This window comes from Chrysemys picta, chromosome 2, assembly GCF_011386835.1.
Source record: "Chrysemys picta bellii isolate R12L10 chromosome 2, ASM1138683v2, whole genome shotgun sequence".
NCBI lineage: Eukaryota > Metazoa > Chordata > Testudines > Emydidae > Chrysemys > Chrysemys picta.
The window spans coordinates 214,708,690-214,735,235 of NC_088792.1; the positions used below are offsets into that span (position 1 = coordinate 214,708,690).

The 26,546-nt window shown below is 40.4% G+C and overlaps 1 long non-coding RNA gene across 1 annotated transcript; it reads left to right on the forward strand.

The window, feature by feature from the left end:
- Positions 1-262: 262 nt before the first annotated feature.
- On the forward strand, positions 263-26,318 carry LOC135981157 (uncharacterized). Its single transcript, XR_010598120.1, has 4 exons — positions 263-1,389; positions 17,041-17,122; positions 23,074-23,124; positions 26,014-26,318. It is a non-coding gene; the product is annotated as an uncharacterized LOC135981157 (long non-coding RNA).
- The last annotated feature ends 228 nt before the right edge of the window (positions 26,319-26,546 follow it).

The following is a 26,546-nucleotide window of genomic DNA, read 5'->3' on the forward strand; positions in this document are numbered from 1 at the left end:
ATAATTAACTAATAGGCTGGGGGATGGGCAGGTGAGGGACTGGAGCAGAATTAATGGATGGATTAAGGGACAGACAGACATGTAGCTAGGGTTATAGAGTTGACAAGGGAGATGTGGGGATTGAGGAGTGCATAATTAATTGATGGGCTAAGGAACAGGCAGCTGTGGAAAGAACACAGATATAATTAAATAGAATTTGGGGCTGGGAGAGAAGCTGGAAACTCTTCACCCTCAGGTAGCTGTGAGGGCACCAGCAGCTGGGAGCAGACTCACCTGCCTGTATACATTTGGGAGAGCTAGCAAAACTAATTATCAAGCACACCCTGGATGGGCAGGAGGAGTCCAAAAATTAAGACTCAGACCAGAAAAACCAAACTATAATTATTTTTTAAAAGCATAATTTTGGGGCCAATCATGTTTTGTTGTGGTCTGAATCATGATTTTTGAGGTTGAGGACACAGCAAGAGCTGGAAGTTTAAACATTGTCATTGTCACCTTCTAACAGGGTGCACACTTGCCTTTTAAGGAAGACTAGAAGTCAAGTATGGCCAACCTAAATTTAATCTCTAAATAAAGATAATACCTCTACAGGGACTAATGGGAGTGTGCGTCTCATGTAACATCAGGATTACAAAAGAGCTGCCTGAACCTCAGAAAGGTTAGAGACCAGAAAACAGTTAAGGGTCTCTACAAGAGAAATGGGGAAACAACCTCAAAAAGGTTGTCACTAATGGCTTCTGAAGAAGCCTAGATATAGAAAAGGGGGGGAACAACTGAAGAAAAAAGGCTTGGAGCAATTAAAGTAATGCTGTGGGCTTTAGGCCTAATAGTTTCACCTGTCCTTAATTAAGGGCCTAAGTCCAGTGTTTCCAGAGAGGGAGGCAGAAAAGCTTCTTTTGCTCTCCAGCATCAAGAATTAAAAAGGTTTAACTATGGGAAGGCTATGTAATATTGAACTGTTCACTAAAAGAGCTGTTTAGGTAAGCTAAATGACTATTGAAGTCTTTCATCAATGAGGTTCAAGACTGTAAACCTGGAGTAGGTGAAGAAATGGTTTAGGCTGTGAATGGCAAGTGAGTGCCCCAACCCTGTGGCCCAGGAAGAGTCAAGGAAGCAACTGTTTAGCCTTGGGAGGGTAAATCAAGATTACTGTTGAACAAATCCCCTTCAAAGAGGATGAAGGACTATTGAGCCTGAGGAGATCTAAAGGATTACTTTGTAGTTTGGATTTTTTTATTTGCCCTGTAGAGGGGAGAATTTATGCTTTGGCTGGATGACCTAATCATATTGTACAAAAAGAGAAACTGAGGCAAACTGCAACAAGGAAATTGCCTTGAGTTAAAAAACAAAGGAGGAACTTGTGGGAAACTAAAGAGTAATGCTAGAAAGGTAAGACACTTCTTTACACCCCTGGTATAATTGTGGCACAATTATTTGTACTCACAAAACAGACCCTACAAAATTGGAGGCTTTCTTTGATAATCTGGCCCATTACATCTTTGTTTAAAGGCTCAAGGATGCCTACAGAAAAAACATTGCTGAGTAAGTTACCAAGTAGTTATGCTTCCAGTTGTTAGGCCCTAGAGTTGCTTTCAAATTTGTAATAACGTACTGCTATGCCATGGTTTTTAGATTATTTCTCAATTTCATGCAACAATAGAGTAACCTAGACTAGATGTGAAGGAAACCTGCATTATGTTCTTCAAAGGTAATCAGAAGAAATAGAAATGAGAAGTTAAATACAGGTGTGCTGGAAAATAGTGGTGTAATTAATATTTGTGTCCAAAGCGTGGACTCTATAAAATGTTGCTATCATTCATTATTCTTAAATTATTGCCAGTACAACTGATGTAATTACAGACACAAACTTTCTGGGAAATTCCTAAGCTTTAAAAACATTATTTTTGTTGTTTTTGTTCCACTCTGAGGGAAGAGGTCATCCATTTAATGTGGAAAAAATGTGCCAAATTTTCAATGGAAAAAATACTGTTTATCCATCAGCCTGTTATTTACCAAGGAAATATTTGCCATTATAGAAGATCACAGGGCAGAACTGTACAGATACTGTTGCTTTCACTATCCTTGAAAGATCAAAGTATTGTGTGGGTTTTTTTTTTTTTTAATTTATTTCTCAGTTTGGACTGACACCATTGTGATATAGTATTGGCAAAATATTTCTCTTGTTTCCTATAACATACAATCTGACTAGACCTCTCCTTGTATCATTTGGTGAACCACCTTTTATTCAATATTTTCTTGTAGTTCCTTGGTTTCCTTGGTCCAATTTTTCCACTAGGATTGAGAAGTGTGACGTGTGCACTGTACAATTTTCCAGTATCTGATTTGTGCTAAAGTAACACTGGCATTAGATTCTGTTTAGGGGTTGAATTTAGTTTCTTTTTAGGTAAGCTTATTTTGAAACACATTCAATATAACTTGGATATATAATAGCCTCTGAAAATGCAAATAAATCGGAAGTATCAGTGTTCTAATCCTCTTGCTCCTAGAATCAGGCGGTGAGGTTGTGCTGTTTATACAAACAGCAGGAGTACTCTATGTGCTATCATTAATTACCTGTATGTTGATAGTGGAACTACAATTTATTGTTACCAAAAAGTGCTGTAAGGGAGTTTGTTATGCTTGCTATGCTACTCATTGGGAAGTGGGGATTGCCGGGAGTATTAAAGGTGGGGTGGAAATTAGCTGTATGTTTTTGAAACTTGAAGGTTAGGTTTGTCTCAGAGTCTAAGCTTATTTAAAAGGCCTATTGACAGGGAAGAAATTGTAGCTCCCATGTTTTCATTTAGAGACTGAAAATAGACTTTTGTTGCCACCACTAAAATATAAAAAGAGGTGTTCCAAAGTACTGAAACAGTTATCCCTCGCTGTTAGGGCATTGTAGTGCATAGCTCAAGCATTACTAGCATATGCATTTATTTTTCCTAGAAACTATTGCTATCCTTGATAACAATGGCTTATCTTTCCAAATCGAAGACAGTAGGTTATATTTAAAAACCTAGACACTTATGAAAGATAGCTGGCACCACCTAGCTGCAATGCTCTTAAGATAAAAGTATTCTGATCTCATAGCCCAAAGTGTATTCTGGGACATAGTACAGGAACACAGTTTAAATATAACAACGTTGGCACATGAGCAGTACTCTGAAATTAGCAATGGGCTATATTGCATTAATTTCAGTTCTGTGTTGGTGTCTTTTAAAATTTGTTAGACTTAAGATAGAAACATGGAAAAACTACCAGCTGGATGTTTTGCCTCAAGACAAAGCAATAACTCATTTCAGTATAAATATCCTTTCCTTCATAAGCCATTGTTCATGCCTGCATGCCACAAATACTCCATAATCCCAATTTTTCCTGATTACATTCATGGTTCCTGCTTATACCAGCGTATTTTGAGGGAAATCTCCTAAATCTTCTGAAAAGCTGGGGTAGCATAGTGTTCTTGAATTTCTGATAAATATTTAGACAGATGCTTCACAGTTTTGTATCTAAATATAACTCTGAAATGTAGACTTCATAGTAATGCTTTTGAACAGCTTAATCAGTTGCCATTGATTTGTGTTGCAAGAAATTAAAAATATTTTCTTTGAATAATCAATATTAATATACCAATGTATTACTTGTAAAAACCTTTCCCCATCATACCTACGAGATGGGGTACAATAAAAGCTTTTATCTGATTACTTTGACTATTAAATACAGACTGTTGGTTTTTTTTGTTTTTGTTTTTTTTGGTCAAATAAATTGAATCATGTTCCTAGTTCCTTTCTGACTCCATACACAAGATAGGCATGCACTAGTGATAACCGCATTAGTGAAAGAATGCAAGGCTATAATGCTTGTTTTATTAGGATGAATAATGTGTATTAGGGTGAATAGAAGGTCAGGAGCAGAAACCTTGCAAGATCACATGAGTAAAAATGAATCAGCGCAGCTTGGCCAAAACCTTACGCATTCTCTGGGGCTTCTGTGGAGTCAGAAACTTAATGATAGCTTTGTGAAATTAATAAGTATACTTCCATTTCTACTTCTTTTAATGTTTGGTACATGTGAATATGCCTTCGAGGGCACCTAACCCATACACACAAATAGCCAATGGGCAGATACAAATAGATGATTTAGTCGGGCCCAAACTTTGAAAGTTAGGCCACACACTAACTTTAAGTACCAGGGGGCCTGATATTTAAATTGCCAACACCTCTCACTGAAAATCAAGGGACGAAATTGAGGGTGTGGATGGGGCAGGGAGAAGCATACATAGAGATCAAAATCCTCAATATTTTTACAGCAGGTGAAATTGATATCCGGCTGTATGGTCTATTATGTGACTGCACCCTTTGTTCTGTGTTCTTCTGGAATGATAGACAAAGGGGACCATATTTTCAGTTGGTGTAAATCCGTGTAGCACCACTGAAGTCAGTGTAGCTAAATCAGATAAACAGTTTTCAGTGGAAAACTCCCATGCTGCTTCCTCAATCTTGCTCAGCTTAAACAGATTTCCATTTTGCCTTGCCTGGTCTTTGCTTTTTCTTTCTTTCTTGTCCTGACCTGAGTGTCTTACAAGAAAGTGTATCCTCGGTCCTTCAATAATCTGTCTTTTGCATGGTTGACTTCATGTGTGCTTGGCTCAGATTTGTTTGTACTTCCTCTTTCTGACAACTTTAGGTCCTTCCTATCTCTTCTTGTAAATCAAGTCATGCTGTTTTTCAGCTGAACTAATACTGCACCAAGGTTTGCCATTGATATGAGTGTACAGCTCCTATTGTGTTTTAAGGGCAAATGCTGTAATGCTTTTGAGGGCATAATGTGCTATTCAAGGATGCTCTCCTTTCCTGCCTTGGTTTCTGGCTCACATAACTTTCTTACTCAGTGTAGACTTGGCATACTCTTGTGTTGGGTCCTCTTTTATGGCAGACCTCCAAGAAATATGCTTTGAAGGATATTTTCCTTGTCTTGTCTTTTGGCCTTTGCTCTATATGATATGCATATTTCTACAGTCATATTATAGACATCTTTTTCTTCTGCATTGTCCCTCAGAAGTCAATTATAGCCATCCTCTTCAATTGGCTTAACTTGCTCTGAATTATAACATTGTTTATAACCAATACCCCTTGCATAGGTTATATAGATAATCATCATTTGCAGTTAGTTCATTTGTCCCAAAGCTAGCCTCCCTTCCTCCTCCCCAGTCATGGTTGAAAACTTGATTGTTATCTCACAGATCATCACTTTGCATTTTATATATCATTAATGGAAAAGCTCCTATTAACTTCTATATACAGATGGATAAATACTGAGAGAATTTTGAATTTCAAACACTCAAAATTGGCAGTTCATAAATGAGCTACAGACCAAGAATATCATTCTGAAAAAAAATTTAGTAATGAATACATCTGAGGTGTGTTTCCCCCCCCCCCCCCGCCCCCCAGAAAAATGGCTAACATGAAGAAGCAAATTTTACTGAATTGTCCAAGCTTATTTACATGAGCAGGAGTAGGCTCCTATCTAGAAATACCATGAAAAAAGAAAATTATATTAGTATTTCTAGTCCTTCCTGGTGTAAGTGAGAGCTACAATAGTTTAATTTACTGATTCTAAAATCATTGCTACTGATATTTTGGTATTTACACTTTTGGTCAAAACCACAGATAAAGAAAAGATCCCTTTTTACAGTTTGCGGCACTCTCCCCAACCTTAGAAAAGATTTGATTTGTGTGTTTGAGATTCATATTGGTTCCATTCTAGTTGGGAAAACTTCACCTGTCATTGGAGTCTAATTACAAAGGCCTTTATGGAACAAAAATAAATATAGGCTGAAAATAGAAATTTTCAACAGCAATTTTTCATTCAAAGGGGCTTTCATTAACACAGTTGGAGCTTATATGAGAAATAATCCTCAGAACTGGGAAATGTAGGATAAATTGTATTATATTTATAAACTTCAAACTACACATTTAAGCAATAATTACCAGCAGCTAACAATTGGTTGGCTCCTTAATGACCCAAAGAAAAGAACTGATTTTCTTTTTCTTGTGTTGATAAATCTGTCATTTACTAGTGGTTAGCAACTAATTTTCAGACATTCCGAATGCAGGACATATTCCATTAAGTTTATAAATTCATTAAGGTTCCTGTGCACCAGATGGCATAGTACAGGAATGTTTGAAGCACTCAGTAATTAAAGCTGTTAAACAAGTAATAGCCTAGCTGTACATTTGACAGTTTGTTATATACATTAAAGCTTAGAGTGCTGCAAAATGCTGGTAAAATTTCTGAACATCTTGGATTTAGAGACATTCAGATAGATTTGATCATGACCGTGACAAACGTATATACTGCATGAATGCAATGGGTCGTCGTCCCCCCCCCCCCCCTTATTTTGAAGGGCAGAGGCCGTAACTCCATTTCCAATAACTATTAAAGCACCAGCAGGAAGATTTATTAAGTACATTTAGAATTGATATTTTGTACTCAGTTGGTAACATCACAGAAATGTTCCTTTATAGGCAAAGTATTGAAAACTTGCTCTTATTTCCTTCTGAAGTTCAGTCTCTGGTAGAATTAGAGGTGCAAATACTTTCAGCTTCACAGCAGTAAGAAGCCACAAACCATCATCCCCAGGACGTGAGCGTATCATCAAAAGGAGACCATCTACTAGGCTAAGGGAGCAGTTGTGCAGTTAGAGCCTAAACTTGCACCAAAAGGAAATACTGTCATTGACTTCAGCGTGTTGGATTGGGCCTTTAGGTCACAATTCTGTTACTATGGATATGAAGGGAAACGATGTTTTTCGAATCAGTGGAAGCAGTCCTCAATAGGAACTATGGCTGGAATTGTACAGGTACATCTTTCCTCAAAGTCTCTGGAGAGTACAGCACTCCCTTCGAAGCCATGCCAGCTCAGCTGGATAGTACAGGTGGATCAGAAGCAATTGTGGCCATAGTCCCATCCCCTTCCCACCTTTCTTTGATGTTTTTCAGTTAGCCAGCAGGGGCAGCAGTGTTAGCCCATGAGTAAAAGGATGATTGTGCCTAGCCTCTTCTAGTTGTGATGGAGAGGAGGAAAGAAGCTTCCTCATATTCTCTCACTAAGCCTTATAGCTGACCCATTAGCTGACTTTTTATTTATTTATTTTTTTGTCTTAACACTTGCTAATGTGAAACCCTTCAGTACGTTATCCCTGCTTTTAGCAGCTCATTTAAACATGTTTCTGTTTTGCTTTATGGAGAAGGACACTTGCTGAATTAAGGCCATGGTTACTGCAAAGTAATCTTAAATCCCTAGTACCAAAGCCAGGTTGACTTTGACATAATAAGGTACAGAACTGACTTTGATTAGTAAAGGGAAGCTTTTAGTTCTTGATTTCTCTCCCACACACAAACACAATGAACTGCAAGATTAGTATTTTTATTCTAATAGTGTTCAAAATGAGCTAGGTGCTACACAAATAGGATAATACAGTATATATCCCAGAGATCTTGTTCTCTAAAAATGGAGTGCACCCATTTACATCAAGCTTGAGTTTTGTCCTTTTTAGCTTTGTTTTTTGTCTCTGGAAGTTTTCTTGAACAGTCCCTCACACCTAATGATGACTGGAGACCATAACCAAATTCACAAAACCACCTCCCTCACCTCAATAACTTTTTTTTTTTATGTTTGAATTTAGTATTCAATTCCAACTTTAGATTCTCTCACTGCTTAATGTGTGAAAATGACAAAGACCTGGACTTACTATGCCAATCATAAATAACATCAGCAATATTAGCCCTTTAGACTACGGTTTGGCAAGTCAGTCAATTGACTGCCAATTGTTTGTCCACAGTCAAATATTTTCTAATATTCCAGCACAAATATTCTGATGTAGCCAGCAGCCTATATATTTTTTTTTTGGCTGCATCATGGTGCCATTCCCTCATTTTTTAGAACTTTATTTCATTGTCACATTTTTCTGAGTTAAAATAACTCAGTTAATTGGTGTAGTTTTTGTTTTGTAATTTCACATAAGTATCTAAGGCTAAGCCTATTGGAGACAAAAAGTCTTTTTTTTGTTGTTGTTGGTTACTGTTACTATTCTATTAAATTAGTGCTTCAAAATATTTGGTCACTTTTGACCAATATAAGTGGTCAGGTGCGCATTTGACTGATCCAAAAATTATTGGTCAAACCTACCTTAGACCTCTTGTCCTGACAGATGTGGGCTCAAGAAATTGAGTCACTTCATTTTCCCAGATCACTGGGGGATTTTTAATCATTGAAATTAATTTAAGCTAAGGAAAACTGATCTGTCTAAAGCTGAAGCATAAAACTCACATGTATTAAATATCCATTTGTATGACTGAGGTTCTTAGCCATAGTAAAAATAAAAAGGCATAATACAGGAAACTGATATGTAATGAGAAGTGTTGGGTTCAGTGGCTTAGTTTAGCATTTGGACAGCAGCCAGAACATTTAATATTGGAACAAAGTTCAGATAAAATTCCTTTTGGATAACGGCATTCAGGGAATGGGGAAGGGGAAACCCCACACCTTAAGTTTTGTCTCTTCATTTTTCATTTAGAATGTATTTCAATGGAAACTTTCCACCAAACTCTACTTCTGAATAATATTTTGTATTGACAATGGATAATAAACTGTTCAAAATGTATTTTACTATAATACACAATTTAAATTTGTTTTTTTAATTAATGCCTTACTGTTTGTGTGAATTTAGTCATTCCAAATGCATGCAGAACTCTTGGGGTTATGTTCTGAAAACACATGTAACATATTTCTAATAATATTTACGCTAAAAGTTAGTGTTTGCTCTCTTCTATTTTAATCTAGAGTTAATATGGAAATCATACTCGTCTTTTAAACTGTGTTCAGGTGTGTGTTTTTATATGTATTTTCCTTTTATGAACGACAGTAACTCCAAGGAGATGCAGCAAACAAAAAATAGGAAATGATAGTTATCAGAAGGTATTCTGATACTATTCACAGTGGTATTTCTGCTATCCTGTGGCAGATTACATACTTTCATCTCTGTGTGTTGGGACTAGGAAACAGGAAATTAAGGGAAAACATACTTTGGCCCAAATTATCTCCCAACTTTAGATCTCCTGAACAGACAGGATCCTCCGCAGTCTACACATGGAACAGAGGCTGAGTCACTTTTGTTGCATCACCGCCCACCATCTAACCTTGGACTACTGTAGATCCTGGAATATATACCAGGCTTGGTGACAGGTCTTTTCACAGTGGAGGGGGAACAGTCAACACAGATGATAGGCCAACAGACAAGGTTCAGAGTCTCCATATGGATAGGCTTAAAGTTCAGATTTGCTTTATGTATGAAACAATCCCATGCTTGCTATTTTCCATTCTCTTCTACTCTTTGTTAAGTCCTTCCTCTTCTCAGCCTAACCAGATCCTTCTCCCTGCACACACAATTCTCGTCATCCTCTGGACACCACCACTTTCTTTCTGATGTTCAAGAGGGGCTTGGGTTCTGTCCCATCTTTTTCATCAATCCTAAACAGGTTCAATTTTCTATTTCCCCACATAAGTCCTTTTTTTAGGATATTCATCAGGGAATCACATGGCGCTATCTTTGCTGTACCTTGATTCTCCACTGTCTTCAATTCTTGTGTGTTATAGAGCTACGTAGGATAGCAATTATTACACCCCAAAATGTGCTAAGCACCTGTAATGGGGCTTAACCAGTTAGGCTAGTGAACCCACTAGTCATGCTTTGAACTTGGAAAGGTGAATAGCTAATTAGGTCCTGGCAAGAGGGCATGGAGCTAAACCATGATAAGTAGACCGAAGGAGCTCATTTGAGGAAGAGACTGTGGAAGAGACAGGTCTCTCTGGCTGGGAGATGCCCAGGGTTATGGTACACAGACAGATCTTGGGAGACAGTCCTTGTTTATGGACAACCTGAAGCAAATACTCACCAGCAACCACACACCACAGAACAAAAACACTAACCCAGGAACCTATCCTTGCAACAAAGCCCGATGCCAATTCGGTCCACATATCTATTCAAGTGACATCACCATAGGACCTAATCACATCAGCCATACCATCAGGGGCTTGTTCACCTGCACATCTACCAATGTAATATATGCCATCATGTGCCAGCAATGCCCCTCTGCCATGTACATTGGCCAAACCGGACAGTCTCTACGCAAAAGAATAAATGGACACAAATCTGACATCAGGAATCCTAACATTCAAAAACCAGTAGCAGAACACTTCAACCTCTCTGGTCACTTAGTAACAGACTTAAAGGTGGCAATTTTGCAGCAGAAAAGCTTCAAAAACAGACTCCAACGAGAAACTGTTGAACTTGAATTGATATGCAAACTAGATACCATCAATTTGAGTTTAAATAGAGACTGGGAATGGCTGAGCTATTACACACATTGAATCTATTTCCCCATGTTAAGTACCCTCACACCTTCTTGTCAAGCTGTCTGTAATGGGCTATCTTGATTATCACTACATTATCACTTTTTCTCTTAATTAATTAGCCTCTTAGAGTTGGTAGGCCAACTCCCACCTTTTCATGTTCTCTGTATGTGTATATATCTCTCCTTGTTATATGTTCCATTCTATGCATCCGATGAAGTGGGCTGTAGCCCACAAAAGCTTATGCTCAAATAAATGTTAGTCTCTAAGGCCTGGTCTACACTAACCCCGCACTTTGAACTAAGGAACGCAACTTCAGCTATGTGAATAACGTAGCTGAAGTCGACGTACCTTAGTTCGAACTTACCGCGGTCCAGATGCGGCAGGCAGGCTCCCCCGTCGACTCCGCGTACTCCTCGCGCCGAGCAGGATTACCGGAGTCAATGGGGAGCACTTCTGGCTTCGATTTATCGCGTCCAGAAGTTCGATTGCCTGCCGCCGAACCAGCGCGTAAGTATAGACAAGCCCTGAGGTGCCACAAGTACTCCTGTTCGTTTCTACAGATAATGGAGGCAGTGCACCATCAGGCAGCATAGATTCATTCAGGGGAAGCCCTGAGATAGGATTTGTAAGTAGAGAAGACTTTGGTATTCCAGGAGGGCAGAAGAAACGTTGTTTCATTTGAATTTCTTTCAGACCCTGGTAAGGGGTCTGAATTTACGTGACTTGGCCAGAGAGCTGAGCTATAGAAGACCTGGAGCCAGAGGCAGGTGGCCTGCAGAGGGTGTTGGAGCCAAAGATACTAGCAACATCCCACATTGATGCCAGGGGGTGCCCCAAGGGTGAGTGAACCCTGCCATAACACTTTAGGGAAAGGATTGTGCTTTTACCTGTCTGAACAATAGCCTAAATTCAACACGATAACATGATACAAATAGGTAGAAATATGTGATGTACTGATTTACACTAACTTTTTGTATATGAGCATCTAAATGGCAGAAGTGAATGTTTAGGGGGGTTGCACTTAATGATTAAAATATAACTCTGTTTCTGAAAAGGAAAATCACGTCTCAATAATCTACTAGAATTCTTTGAATGTGTCAGCTAAGTAGTAGATAAAAAAAACTCCAAAAGGCCTTTCACAGCCCTGAAGCTATTATAGAAACTAGATAGTGATAGGCAAAGTATTGGCATGGATCAAAAGCTGGTTAAGAGACTGAAAAGCAAAGACCAGGAATAAAAGGTCAACTTTTTTATTGTAGCAGCTGATTAACAGTAAGGTGCCTCCAGGGTCCATATTAAGTCCTGTGTTTAATATTCTTAAAATGAGAGATTGTGAAAATATTGGGATTGTTTTAAGTTTACCTCTGAAAAGAAAAACAAAAGGGGTCTATATAAAACAATGAATGTTCTAAGGTAAGCAGAGTGGAAGCTTCTGTTCTCTTTCTTGTTACACAAGAACAAAGGGACACTCCATGAAATTGAAAGATGTCAGATTCAAAACTGGCAGCAGGAAATACTTTCTCACTCAACATGAATTAGACAGATAATTCACTGTTACAGGATGTTAAAACCAAGAATTTAACAAGATTAAAAAATTTGGAACTGAATATGGATAACAGGAATATCCACACTTTGAATAGTTAATACTAAGAAGTCTAGAAGCAATATAAAATCTCATTCTTCATGGTTTAAAACAATCTCTACAAGGGATTAGGATGAAAACTTCTGGGGGGTGGGGAGCAGATGATCCCACATCTGTCCTGTAAGGTTTCTTACACCACCTTCTTATCAATGAGACTTGTAAACAATGGTCAGTTTGGCATGGATTACAATATTTACTAAGACCATATAAATGGTTCTTATAGGAGGCCAGTTGGGATTTAAAGTGATGGAGGTGGTTATACTTCTGTGAATCAATCCAAGCTTTAAAAAGAGAGAGGTTTGAGACTTGAATTCTGTATTTGGTTTTTTGTTTTGTTTAGTTCAATCTTCATACACAAAGGTACATTTATATTCAGTTCTATAAGTCATAAAGTTCACCTGCAAGTCGCTAGTTTGACTGAACTCCCGTAACACACTTGGTAACTTAATGACTACAACTCTCAGGCTATCATTAAGAGCAGGAGGGCATGAAGCATAATCAACAGAGGAGCACATCAAACAAGAATCTTGTACTGTCAGAAAGAGGACGGTGAAACCTAGAGAATTTTCATGGTACAAAAAGTGTGTGTGTGACATTGAGCCAGAAAAGGTTTAGCAACTAGCAGGCTAAATTAAACTGAACGTTTTAAAGACATATTTTAAAAGTATTGTGACAAAGTTCCTACTCTAAACTTGTATTGTTAGAGAATTAGAAGATAGTGGTTGTATTTGTCTGAGTTTTGTTAACATCTAACATGATATAGGTAATGTAACCAGATTAGTTTGTAGATGCTAAACTTCGGTTCCTGTCTGTTACTATATTCTATTGATTCAGAGATCAAAAGGGAATATTAGCAATTAGATGGAAACATATGGTGTAATGAAAACAAGGAGTACTTGTGGCACCTTAGAGACTAACAAATTTATTTGTGCATAAGCTTTCATGGGCTGAAACCTACTTCATCGGATGCACGCAGTGGAAAATACAATTGGGTGGACCAGTATAAAACAGTCTTACAGTAGGTCAGTGGTCTCCAAACTTTTTTGATTGCACACCCCATCAGTAAAAAATGTTTTAGCAATCACCCCGTGTCGCGCCGGCTGTACTATTTTTGGTAAAGGTCGCTCGGATGAAGGAAAATAAAACACAACGCTCCTCCTGCTGAGCACCCCAAGGATCCTCTTGCTCACCCCACTTGGGAGACCACTGCAGTAGGTGACAGACTCAGAATGTTAACCCTAGTCCTTAAATTCAAAAGGTCACTTTTCTCCCCTTTGCCCTCGCAAACTGAAGCACAGCATCCGAGAGATCTAAAGACTGGCTAATGGCATTTTCAAGTGATAAAATAGCAAGCGATGTCAGTCTCTCATTGTCCATTATTGATCAAAGATATGATGAGCCTGAGCTTCCAAAAGCTGCACTCATCACTCGCGACTATGACCAGCAGCGTGAGCAGAATCCTCAAAGCTATCCACACATTAAGAACGTGTCATTCAACTATGCATCATAAATGAAGGGGAGAACTTTGAGTGGACAGAGCTTCCCATGTTTCAAAATGTGAAGGATGTTATCTAATTTGACAGATCTTTATCATTGACATCCAAATAATCCTCATTTATCAGAATCTGGTGAAGGTCCATACAACTATTTGAGAGTGTTTTCCTCTCTGTTGGCAGCTTACTAAGGTCGTAGTAAGCACCAGGCCTTTTCATGGTGCTTCATTTGTCCAAACCTTTCTTCGATGGACACTCAAGCAACATCAACGAGTGAGCAAAAAAATTCCCTCTTGAATTTTTCTTCTGCACTTTCCATCACCTTATCTCTGCCTGGATAACCAAACTGTCTCTTCTTCCGATGAGAGGAGTTGAGTTTGTCTTCAAGGAAATTCATAAAGTGATGGTATCTTCAAATCCGTTGCCTTTGTAGGCCACAATGAAATCAAGGCAGCTTCTCATCAAAGTAGTAGTGTGCAATGTCCATTGACTGAGTTTGTAATGCCTTGCTTACAACATTTACTTGGAACAGGATACCACGCCAAACCACAGCTGAGACCATTTGAAGTCAGTGATCTGTTTTTCCAGACTTTGCACCTCATGTCAGACTCTGGCCCCTGCTTTACTCGACTACACCAGTTCCATCATGGCGTCGTAAATCTCAATCACTTGGTACCTCACTAGTTTTATGCTGTAAATGCAGCTGTCCCAGTGAGTATTGCTTAGCAGCTTCACAGTCAGACTTGTAACATTTTGTGTGAGGATCTTCCACCTGATGATTCTGAAAGGAGGACATATATCCTTTGCAGTACTCCGAGGAGATATACTGAAACTAAAGAAGATGCTGCTGCATTTGACACAACCAGGCAGAGGGAATGGCAGTGACAAGGCATGAAAAAAGCTCTTAGATTCATTGCAAGGTTCCTTGCCTGGACTCCACTATTTCTTCCCTTCCTGTTAGCGCTGTTGTCATAGCCTTGGCCACAGCAATCTCGAAGTGGTTTTTATTCTCATTCAGAACTTTCATAAACAGTCCGGTTAGGACATTTTCTAGTAGAGTCAGTCACAGACCAGAAATGAAGTGTTCCTTTACTTGGACATAGTCATCCTCATCAACAAAACTTATTGTAAATGACGACATCTTTTCACTGTGACTAATGTTGGGAGAGAAGTCCATTATTACGGCGTAGTACTTTGCTTTGCTGAGCCATATCAATATGTTGTTAAGCACCTCCCTTGTCATTAGGTCAACCAATTCATTTTGAATTGTTTTGCTGAAGTAATGGTCCATAGCTTCTTTTGAACTACTTGACATAGGTGCTCACACATGACACAGTAATATTTCCCAAGGAACTCTAGCAAACCGAGAAATTACTATTATGTTCAGTGAACAACTTATCTGACGATCCCCAGAAAGCCAAATTATTCTTTGCAAGGAAGAGAGTGATTTGAGATGCTCAAGCACGTTCCTCCAGTGCTGGGTTTCTACAATAAGTATGCGCTGATTTTCTGCATCTACGCATTTATTCAGCTTGAGCCTGGACTCTACCTCTATCCATTTGGAGTAGGCTGTACAATGGCCAGCTGACTTTTCATGTGGCTTCAGAGCATCAGCTAAGTTATGCCAGTAACTGTACCCAGAAAGTGCAAGCAACGATTTGGCATTCTTGTCCAATATTTTGCAACACTTTGTCAGTTGATTTCAAGTAAATTAGCCAACGTCCATTCAGTTTCTCACCATTCTTGAGCACTCTTTGCAGTGTGACTTTTTGAGATGTCACTTCTGTTTATTTCCTAGAAACATCATATCCTCGATTTTTGCCCAGCCCGTTCAAAATTGTACAATCAATATTGGCAGAGTTTAGGATTGCCAACTGTAAAACAGGATCTGATGTATCGATTTGTGGTGTGCAGTTTTTCTCACTGATGTTTCTGTCATCATGCAAGGATGATTTTTCTTTTTTCTTTATCATTTCTCTCAATTTCCTGTAAACCAGATTTTTTTTCCCCCCGTTACTTTCCTTTTCACATGAGCCACGTTGTTCATTATCATCACTCTCCCTTATGCTGCCAAGAAAACTGGATGATTCTCCATCACTTTCCTCACATTTCTATTCCTTATCTTCCAGTAAACTTGCTAATTCCTTAGTAGGACTTCTATCATTTATGCTTCACTCCTCAATTTCTTCTGCACTGGGATGATCACTACTGCCTAAAGCCCCTTGCGGCAAACTAGATTGCAATTGACCTTTTTGCTGCCTATACTGATCTCCTGAAGGCTTCTTTGATGGCATCTTTTATTTTTTACGGGGGTGGTAGTGGTGGAAACAGACAGTATCAGAAAGATCAAAAGTCTATATTCCGCAGTCTTAGAAAGGTATCCAACATTACGTGCTAAACGTGGCAAAAGAAGTAACTGTATTTCTTTTATATTGTGTAGCTAGGGGTTCAATAGCTACCTCTGACATCTCATTAAATATGTCCTTTTATTAGTCATTACTTACACTCCAAGTCTTAAAACACAAGTACACTTTCACAATTGCACAATAATACAAGATTCGCAATATCACAGCTGGGCTCTCACTTCACTTTGTTCTTATGACTGACTGACTGACATCCTGCCCCTTATATACCCGCACAGGCACGGTTGACAACATTCTAGGAGTTAAAGGAAAATGTAATTCTCAAAGTCTGGAAAGTTCCATAAGATTCTACAAAGTTCCAGAACATCAAGTTAGGGGAAAATGAATCCACGTACGGAATACAGGAAGCATTTTACGTCAAACATTCTATTTTTCCCTTTTGTCACTAACAACAAAAACGGCATCCCAAGCCCGGCATCCCGGGTGGTCATTTGCCCCTAAATCCAGCCCTTAGGACAGTGGTGGGTAACCTGCGGCCTGCGGGTTGCAGGTGGCCCATCAGGGTAATCTGATTGCAGGCAGCGCAACATTTTGCTTATGTTGACCATCTGCAGGCATGGCCCCCCTCAGCTCCCAGTGGCCATGGTTCACCATTCCCAGCCAATGGGAGCTGCGGGAGGCAGCAGCCAGAACATCCCTGCATCCTGCCACTTCCTGCAGCTCCCATTGCTGGGAATGGCAAGCTGCAGCCACTGGGAGCTGTGGGGGGGCCATGCTTGAAGATGGTCAACGTAAGCAAAATGTCTCGCGGCCCGCAATCAGATTAACCTGATGGGCTGCATGTTGCCACCATTGCCTTAGGATGTCAGAACCATCCTGCCCTTTCCATTTTGCTAAAAGAGAAGAGGGTCCCACTTGGATCCCATCAGGATGAGATGGGAGATTTTGGGGGAGAGGGATGCCCATGTTGACTGAAACAGGAGCTAAAATTAGCAATGGCCTGGAGTCTCGGTCTCAGGTTAATAAAATAAGGTAGGCTGCATCAATAGGGATCTATAGATGAGTATTAAAATGACAATGACCCTACCATCTCTGGCAGCTTGATTTGATGGTGTCTTCTCTTCAGGATGGATGCAGCACGACAGGATGGCTGGATTCCTCAGATGGAGACAGGACCTCCAGGCAGAACCAGATGAATGTCTTCTCAGGTAAGATGGAAGTATTCAGGTAATTAAATCCCTCCCTCTCCCTTTACCTGCATCGTCGTGAGTGGAGCAAGTGATCACTATAGGAGATGGATCAGGTGCGTGTAGGTAAGTATATTCCCTGCTTAAGATGACCCTTGTGGGGTGAATGGCCTACCCTATTAACCCTCAGCCACTTGATCTGTCTCAAACAGACAGCAGCAAGACTGCCACTCAGGCGGGCAGCTCCGATCTAATCTGAGCACCACCTTATATAGACATAGGGTTGCTAGGCAAATTAGCTGATAATTATTGTCAATCTTTTCCTGCCTAAACATAAAAAGGCACCAAACTCAGAGTGAGGCTGGGACAAGAAAGGCTTACAAAAATGGCAAAAAAAAAGTTGTCCTTTAGAGGATTCAAGATGGCCTCAAGATTTTTACCTCTACGCCCAGTACAAAAAAGATTTGAAAACCACAGACCTAGAAGATATTACTTTAGCACTAAAACTAGAAGAAAAAATATAGTGTGTGTTCCAATGTGTTGTGTTGTGTGTCTTGCAGCTGGATATGGTCACCCTTGAATTGTACATTGGTAGGAAGGTGGGGAAATTGCAAACATATGCATAGGTATATCTGACTGCTTAGTTGGACATACAGATTGTCACTTACAGTACACATACTATGCAATAAAAGACCTGTACATGGCAGTGGTTGGCCCAGGTCAGCTGACTTGGGTTCACAGGGCTTGGGCTGGAGCCCAGGCTCTGGCACCTTTCCCTCTAATGTGGTCCCAGAGCTTGGGCTCCAGCTTGGTTTCCAACATCTACATACATTTTACAGCCCTGCATCTTGATCTCAGTGCGCCTGTGTTAACTGATCTGGGCCAGATGCAGCCATGTCACAGGTCTTTTATTGCAGTGTAGACATACCATTGAATACATGTGTGCTAAAAGTGGTAGTGTTGCTGTGTTTGGTCCCGGAATATTAGAGACAAGGTGGGTAAGGTAATCTCTTTTATTGGTGCACCTTCTGTTTGGTGAAAGAGACAAGCTCAGAAGATGGTCCTATAAAAGGTATTACCTCACCACCTTGTTTTTAAGTTTATTTAAGTCTTTGTCACACAAGCATAACTTTTTTTTCCCAGTATTAACAAAAAGTGAAATCCTTAAGAAGGATAGGGAGTTCTCCTAGTAAGACTCACATTTTAAAGAAAGCACAAATAAAAATGTAGGCTAATGGATTTCTATCAACAAATTTTAATAGTAAGGGATGGATGTGTGACAACCACCAGTAAAAAAGTAGCTATGATAAGACTGGTAAAAAAATCCAGATTTGAGAGAGGTTTTTGAGGGTTTTTTTTCTATCTAATCTAAGGATTCATAGATTCTAGGACTGGAAGGGACCTCGAGAGGTCATCAAGTCCAGTCCCCTGCCTGCATGGCAGGACCAAATACTGTCTAGACCATCCCTGATAGACATTTATCTAACCTACTCTTAAATATCTCCAGAGATGGAGATTCCACAACCTCCCTAGGCAATTTATTCCAGTGTTTAATCACCCTGACAGTTAGGAACTTTTTCCTAATGTCCAACCTAGGCCTCTCTTGCTGCAGTTTAAGCCCATTGCTTCTTGTTCTATCCTTAGAGGCTAAGGTGAACAAGTTTTCTCCCTCCTCCTTATGACACCCTTTTAGAAAGCTGAAAACTGCTATCATGTCCCCTCTCAGTCTTCTCTTTTCCAAACTAAACAAACCCAATTCTTTCAGCCTTCCTTCATAGGTCTTGTTCTCAAGACCTTTAATCATTCTTGTTCTTCTCTGGACCCTCTCCAATTTCTCCACATCTTTCTTGAAATGCGGTGCCCAGAACTGAGGCCTAACCAGAGCAGAGGAGAGTGGAAGAATGACTTCTTGTGTCTTGCTCACAACACACCTGTTAATACATCCCAGAATCATGTTTGCTTTTTTTTTGCAACAGCATTACAAAAAGGATGAGAGCTTTCGAATTCTAATAGTGATAGCTACGGCTGCCTACTGGCCCAAGTTAACAATCGTGTTTCCCTATCATCTGATAATTCATTAAACTGGGTTGAGAAAATGACTTGTCTGGTGCTAGACTTTCCCTTTTTCTGTTCCACATGCATAAAGATGAGCCTAATTCTGACCTAAGTTACACTAGTGTAAAGCCAGAATGACTCCATTCTATTTGAGAACATGCTCTGATCTAACTGATTTTATTTTTGTCCTGCGAGGTTATTATATGTTCTATTTAAAAAAAAGTTTTATAGTGCGCTCAAATATTTGAATTATTTTATACAGAGATCCTTCATGGTCCATTCCTGTGTTTTCAACTTATCCTACAGAAGACAATTTTAATATCACATGTGTAAACATTGAGTAAAATTAAGTATCTTCTTTAAAATACAATGTTACGAATCAATCCCCTCTTTCTTAGATTGAAATAAGCCAGCCCGTCATGCAAAAATATGGCAACTTCCCCCCTAACTACTGGGCAATAGTTACCAGTCTGAGATTGTGGCAGTTACTGTGGAGAATAAGTAGCTGAAGATAACATTGAATGCACCAGAACTTGTCACTTCTGCAGGAATGGAGACCCCTGACCATAGCGGCCATACTGCAGTCCAATGGGATTCTGTTACAGGGGGAGTCTTTGCAAAGGAAAAAAAAAGGGGGGGGGGAGGGGTCTGCATCCCCTGTGCACCAGTGACCGCAACTGGGAGCTTCCTGTTCCTGAGAGCAAGAGTTTGTCTGCGGGAGATGAAACAATGGAGGGGCAAGTCAGTGGTTCCATTTAACTCATTGTGGGGAGTTCTGAATAAATATCAAAGCCATTGTTAACAAAGGGTGTGTCTATGGAGAAAAAAAGAATCCATTGGATATTATATTAAACATGAATATCCCTTTAAACTGGATTGCAGGCTTTAAAGCCCAACCCTGCATACAGGACAATGCAAAGCTGCACCATCCCTGAGTTAAACCAGAGATTATACCTTGTGTGTAATCTCATCAGGTGCTGCCTCTTGCATATGTATGGAGCAGATTCTTCCCTGCAGTGTGCTGGCCCTGTTGTGAAAACTAGTGGGAAAAGGGATGCATAGCCTTGGTTCCTCATCAGAGAATAACATGGGATCCAAACATGCTCAAAACAAATCCATTTGGAATTGAAATGGCTGTTGTGATTGCCATTTCCTGTTCTAGAGTCTAGACCCCAGAACCTCTTCTACAGCTGGAGAGCACAAAGTGAAGCTAAAAATGGGGTGAATGCAGTCCTCTATTGTGGGGTGGCTGTGTGCTAGTCCTGACATACATTAGAGCAACTTGAAGGCTGCTGTAAATTACACTATTATATAGTACTAGTTTTTAGCAGCCTAACGGGACCAATGATAGAGAGGGATGAACATAGGACCTCTGAGGGGATGTAGCTGGAGCAGTCAGAAGCAAAGAGAAAGGAAAACTAATTAGGACTTCTGCCACTGGAGGCACAATCCTCTGGTGTCTGGCTATGATGGTTTTACAACTACTCTGTGCCACTTCCTTACCTTTTGAATTGATTGTTTTTTCAGGCTTGTACACAGCTCAAACAGAATAATTTTTTCTTGCCAAACAGATTCTCACTTAAGAGACTAATCCCATTAGGTTAAATGATGACCAACCTGAAATGTTGTTGTTTGGAATTGTTGTGGTTCTCTCTTTCCTCCCTGACTTATCATAGCCTAAGTTTTCATTTCTTTTGTATTCTTCTTTTCATCACTGAGGATCTTCGGAACAAAGTCAGGTTTGTGATGTGCCTCGTTATCTGTGTTACCATGGTGCTATTATTTTTGTCTATTCCAGTGACCTCACTCTTTCCAGTTTGGTCTTGAATGGGAGAGGCTTTGGAAGTGCTGCAGTGTGATGACTAATGACTATTTAAATAGCTCAGCCTTAATTTTGTCTGACAATATTTCCAAAGGGGACTACATGAAGAATAACAGTGATTTTTTTTAAGCTTTTTCTCCTCCTACCTTCATGCTACCACAGGAATTTAAATAAAGCCTCTCTAGCTTTTTCCTATGTAAGCAGAATCAGGATGAGCTCTACCCTGACATCTGGTGATGAATTGTGGCTAGTGTGGAAAAGAACTTCAGGGGCTGATCTTGTTTGCATAGGCACACCCACCCCACCTAGCATGAGCCCAGGGCAGCCCAAAATGGTCACTTTGGCTGCTGTGGGATCCCCAGTTTCTCTGTTATTGGGGCAGGAGGAATAAAGTGTTGTTACCCTGATTATGTGAGTCAAGGACAATGAAACTGTTCTCTGACAGAGGGTCTCACGATCAGCTAAGTAGCACTCGCTAGACAAGGGACATGGGTTCCAAAACCCAGTGAATTGAGAGAGGTTGGGGACAGGTATGTGTAACCTGATGGTATGGGCCCCCTTTGAGGGTCTGGAACACCAATTTCACCGCCTCCTCTCTCCACTGTTGAATAGCAGAGCTAATTTTGATTCCATTAAGAATCTAGCTAGAGACTGCTTAGCTGAATTCACTTTGGGCCAATGGTGCACCAGCACTGGGGCTCCCCTACTACAAGCTGAAATCACTAAAAGAGCTAAAACTACTGAGCTGAGATCACTGAGTGCTGTGTTAACTAGTGGGGGAGCCTGAAGATATATTGCTAAGTGGTTGGCAGAGCGGAGCACTTTGCGGGATGGTTGGAGTGGAATGCGGAGTTGAGCAGTTTGATGGGACAGCTAGAACAGTTCATGGAACAGCTGATGGAGTGGAGCAGCTGGCAGTACGGAGCAGTTTGTGGGATGGTTGGAGTGGCCCGCGGAGCAGTTTGCGGGGACGGCTGGAGCGGCTCACGGGACGGCTGGAGGAGCAGCTGGTGGAGCGGAGCCGTTCGTGGTGAAGGCTGCAGCAGGACTCCACGGAGAGGCGGGGCAGTCGGCCCCGGACCACATAAGATGCCCCTTAACACTCCGTGTGGCCCCCCCCATTTCCACCCATTTACCCCGGGGGCGGGGTAAAACTCTGCAGATAAACTTTTGAACTCTGGGGCGGCATTGACCAGGGACAGAGACTTTTGGGTTGTTGGACTTAAGACCCTGAGGGGAAAAGGATACTGCCAAACTTACTTAGAGGTGGGTCTTATGCTCATGGTTTGTGTTATGAATCCTGTTTGTGGTGTTTCCCCAACATAATGCCGCATTGTTTCCCTCCTTTATTAAAAGACTTTTTGCTACACTCTGACTCCATGCTTGTGAGACGGGAAGTATTGCCTCCTAGAGGCACCCGGGGGGGGGGGGGGGGGGCATGTAATTGTCCCGGGTCACTGGGTGGGGGCTCGAGCCAGTGTTGCATTGCGTTATTGAAATGGAACCCCTAGATACTGAACCCAGCCCTTGTTGCTGCCAACTCAGAGGAGCAGAAGGGTTACACCTATATGAGCCATAGTGGAGATCAAAGTTGAACAGACTTTTTTTACAGCTGCAAACAGTTTCCTAGAAGCTTGCTAAGCTTGTAGTCTGTTATCTGCAAACTCCCAGAGCTCTCCTGTTTGTTTGTTTTTTACCTTTTATTATTTTTGGTAAATTTAATAACTACAGAGAAAATCAAATTAATTGGAATTATTTCCCACAAAATTAGCTAAGCTTACAGAATGCAATTAAGTATAATATACACATCAGCCCTTCTTCTGCTGTTAAATGCTAATTTTAGGTAGAAGTATTGCCGTTACTAATTATGTGAACATAAACTGTTAGAAATTACAAATAAAAATAAAATGCATAAACAAAGTTATATTAAAAAATGCAATTGATGCCACAAAACAGAGTTAATTAGCGCTAGAAAAAATTGTTTAAACTTTAAAGCAGTTACAGTGGAATCTTGCCACAAGCTGGTTTGAGTTTGATGCAAAAATGATTTTACTAATCAGAAATCCTAGCTTATTACAGTTCTCATTTTCTGCAGGACATGTAGTGAATTGCAGGAACTGGACACTTGAAAGATTCACCCTGCAGAGTAAGTGGAATTTTAAGACTCCGGTAATAAGATTATGTATCTTGAAAATATCGTTAGTTTGTCACGTTTCCCCCGCCTCCCCCCAAACAGCAGGGCATTGGATTGGGAGCCAGGAAACCTTGGTTCTATTCCTTGCTCTGCCACTCACCTGCTGTGACACCTTGAACTAGTCACGTTGCCTCTCTCTAGAGCTGGTTGGTAAAATTACAAGAAAACAGGGATCAGAGGGGTAGCCGTGTTAGTCTGAATCTGTAAAACAGGTTTACTTTTTATCAAAATCTAATCATTTTATGGAGACATTTCAACTTCAACAAAGTTCCAGAGGAAACCAGGCAGGGTTCCAGTGCCTGCCAGGCAAATTTCAAAACCGGCTGGTTACCTGTCAGCTCACTGGTTCGGATCCACGCCAGGCAGACTGCATCACAGTTGGAAATTTTAGGGTCCTACCTAGAGTGAAACCAAGATTAAGATATTTCTAAGTCCTCTGAAATGTAATTGACTTTCTCTGCATAGCTCTACCTCTGTATCTCCCACTCTGTTTTGTCTAGTTAGCTTGTGACTCCTTTAGCATAAGGACTCTACTACCATGGGGCTCCAATATCTGCATGGGGCTACCATAGTATTACTTATTCATCTTATTAATTATTACTATTAGCATCTTATGGTCAAATCCTGCAAGCCTTTACTTATTCAAGCTGTTAGTCATGCAAGTAGTCATGTTGAAGTCAATGCAACTAATGCACTGTAACAAGTAGGGGTTTTCAGAATCAGGTCATGTTTTGTCAAGCTTTCTAGGTGCAAATCTATAAAATCAAACTCCTTTTTTTTGTCAAAAAGCTCGAGTCTCTTGATTTAGACAGTGTCTGAACAATGTGCAATGTCAAATCTAAGAGTGACTCTGTACTGACAAGGGTTTTAATGAAAAACATACTGATGCCCCCTACAATCCTACTCTTTTGAGCTTCTGCTTACTGCAGACTTTCTACTGTGTGATAAATATTTGAGATGTGTTTATACTTAGTTTGATTTCAAGACCTTGAACAGCTTATTAATGAATGGTGGCAGGGCCGGCTCCAGGCACCAGCCCAGCAAGCAGGTGCTTGGGGTGGACAAAGGACAGGGGCGGCACGTCGGGCTCTTTGGCAGCAATTCCATGGCGGGTCCCTCACTCTCTCTCTCGGAGTGAAGGACCAGCGGCTGAATTGCCACCAAAGACTGAAGTGGGGGCGGTAGAGCTGATCGCGATCGCAGCTTTTTTTTTTTTTTTTTTTTTTCCTGCTTCTGCTTGGGGCAGCAAAAACCCTGGAGCCAGCCCTGAATGGTGGGACTGTGATCCCAGAGGTGACTGGAACCGGAAGGAACACACTTGACTTTAGCTTATATGCATGGTAGGCAGAGATGCCAGCTCTGCCTTGTAGTTTAATGTTGTTTAACACTTATTATTTTAAAACCCTCTTTTCTGTTACTTACAACTTTGCCAAACTCTGACTGTTCAATCTGAAATTTTCCATCTTGGGCATCAGCTTCATGTTGAACTATTTTGGAAAGGCTCAGTAAAAAATAGTTCCACCATTTCTGCAAAGGGTGTGAGGTTAAAAACTTTGAACATTTAAAAAATATTATCGCCATTAAGAGCTGCATGTATGGAGCTATTCAAAAATTTTGCACTGCGGATGGCTTCAAGCTTTATGGGTTGTAAAAATTCCACAAACTGTGTTCTATATTCTTGAGTGCCATTTACTGGCACTTTATTTACATATACACAAGACTTCCAAACTAATCTGTAAGGCTTCCATATTTTGAAGCAAGGACTTGAAATTTGGCCAGGCAGAGAGAAGGATGAGTCCCCATGGGAATTAGAGAGAAGCCTTTTGCTGTCCCCATAAAAATCCACCCATATTTGGCAGAATTATAAGCCTCTGCACATTGCTATATGCATATGCTTACTAGATATTTGTTAGTATGACAGCAAAACTCTGAAGATTCCATCAGCATTAGCCATACTCCAAACCAGGGCTGCAGGGGCCAAGCAGAACTTTCCTGCAACCATTCCACCTGGCTTCTAGAGGCTGTAGTGGTGCCAGAGCTGAGAGTAGAAAGACTGTCCTGAGCTCTCAACGCTGATGCTCAGAGGGCTGAAGGAGCTGGGAGGGTGGGGGGCAGAGATGGAGGAAGCTAGGAATGATAGGAGCAGATGGAGAACAAGTACAAGAGCCTGGGGAGAGGTGTGAAGGGACAGGGTAGAAGAATGTAGAACACACTTCGCTCCAGAACCTGAAACTGAGCCCACAATTCTTGAGCAAATGCCTATGGAACTCAGTGGCAAAGGGTGTCTCCTCCTCCTCTAGTGGTTGGTACACACAAACAACCTTCTACTATCATGAGTTACTCTGTGAGCTCAAAAGTGCTTTGGATCAGAAGGTTCTATTCCTGCTGGGGGGGGGGTGGAAATCAATCCCACAAAACGGAATTTCTATTTTTTAGTTTTTTGTATAGTTTCCTATTTTGGTTTTCTTTTTAAATAAGATTTCAAAGTCAAGCACTCAAAAGTTAGGAAGTGCCAGAATTAAGACTGCCTGTTCAACCTTAATTTGGTCCCTTAGTTATATGCATTATGATGGTCTTTAATTACATGATCATATGCTTCGCCCACTACCCTCTTTGGGATCTCTGTCTTAATCAGTGCAGAGAATGGATAGCATTCAGGGAAGGAAGCAGAACTATGTAGTAAATAAGGCTGTTGTCTTAGGATCCTGTTTGATTTATTGCAAAACTTGTAAGGTAAGTAGTGAATGACGCAGGGAATTTTAGGAAGAGAAAAGATGGTCTCGTGTTTAAGGAAGTTGAATGCCACCAGAGAACCAAGTTCTATCCCTTTCTCTCCTGCAGAGTTCCTGTGTGATTCTAGGCAAGTCATGGAAACCAAACTTTTCACAGGTGACCATTAAATTTTACTCATTTTTTTTAATAACCCAATTTAAGACATCTGGGGATTGATTTGCAAAAGTGCTATGCATTCACAACTGCAACTGAAATTATTTGAACTTGTGCTTTGAACATCTGGAATGCTTTTACTTAAAAGTAACACTCTGAAATTAGATCCTAAGTCACATGGTAAGCACCCAAATGTAATGGATACTTGTTTGACTATTTTGGCTTTAATCGCTCTGCCTCTGTTCCACATCTGTACAATGGGATAATACTGCCTCACCTCACTGAGTGTTGTGAAGATAAATTCATTAATGTTTGTAAAGAACTTAAACATTCTAATGATAAGCACCACAGAAAATCCTAGGGGGAAAAAAATTTTTGTATTCAGAGCAAGGTTTCAATAATGTACAGGAAATAAGGCCTGGGGCCACACACTGAATGAGATTAAAAAGAAATATTGAACAGCTACACATTCAGTGTGCTCTGTACGT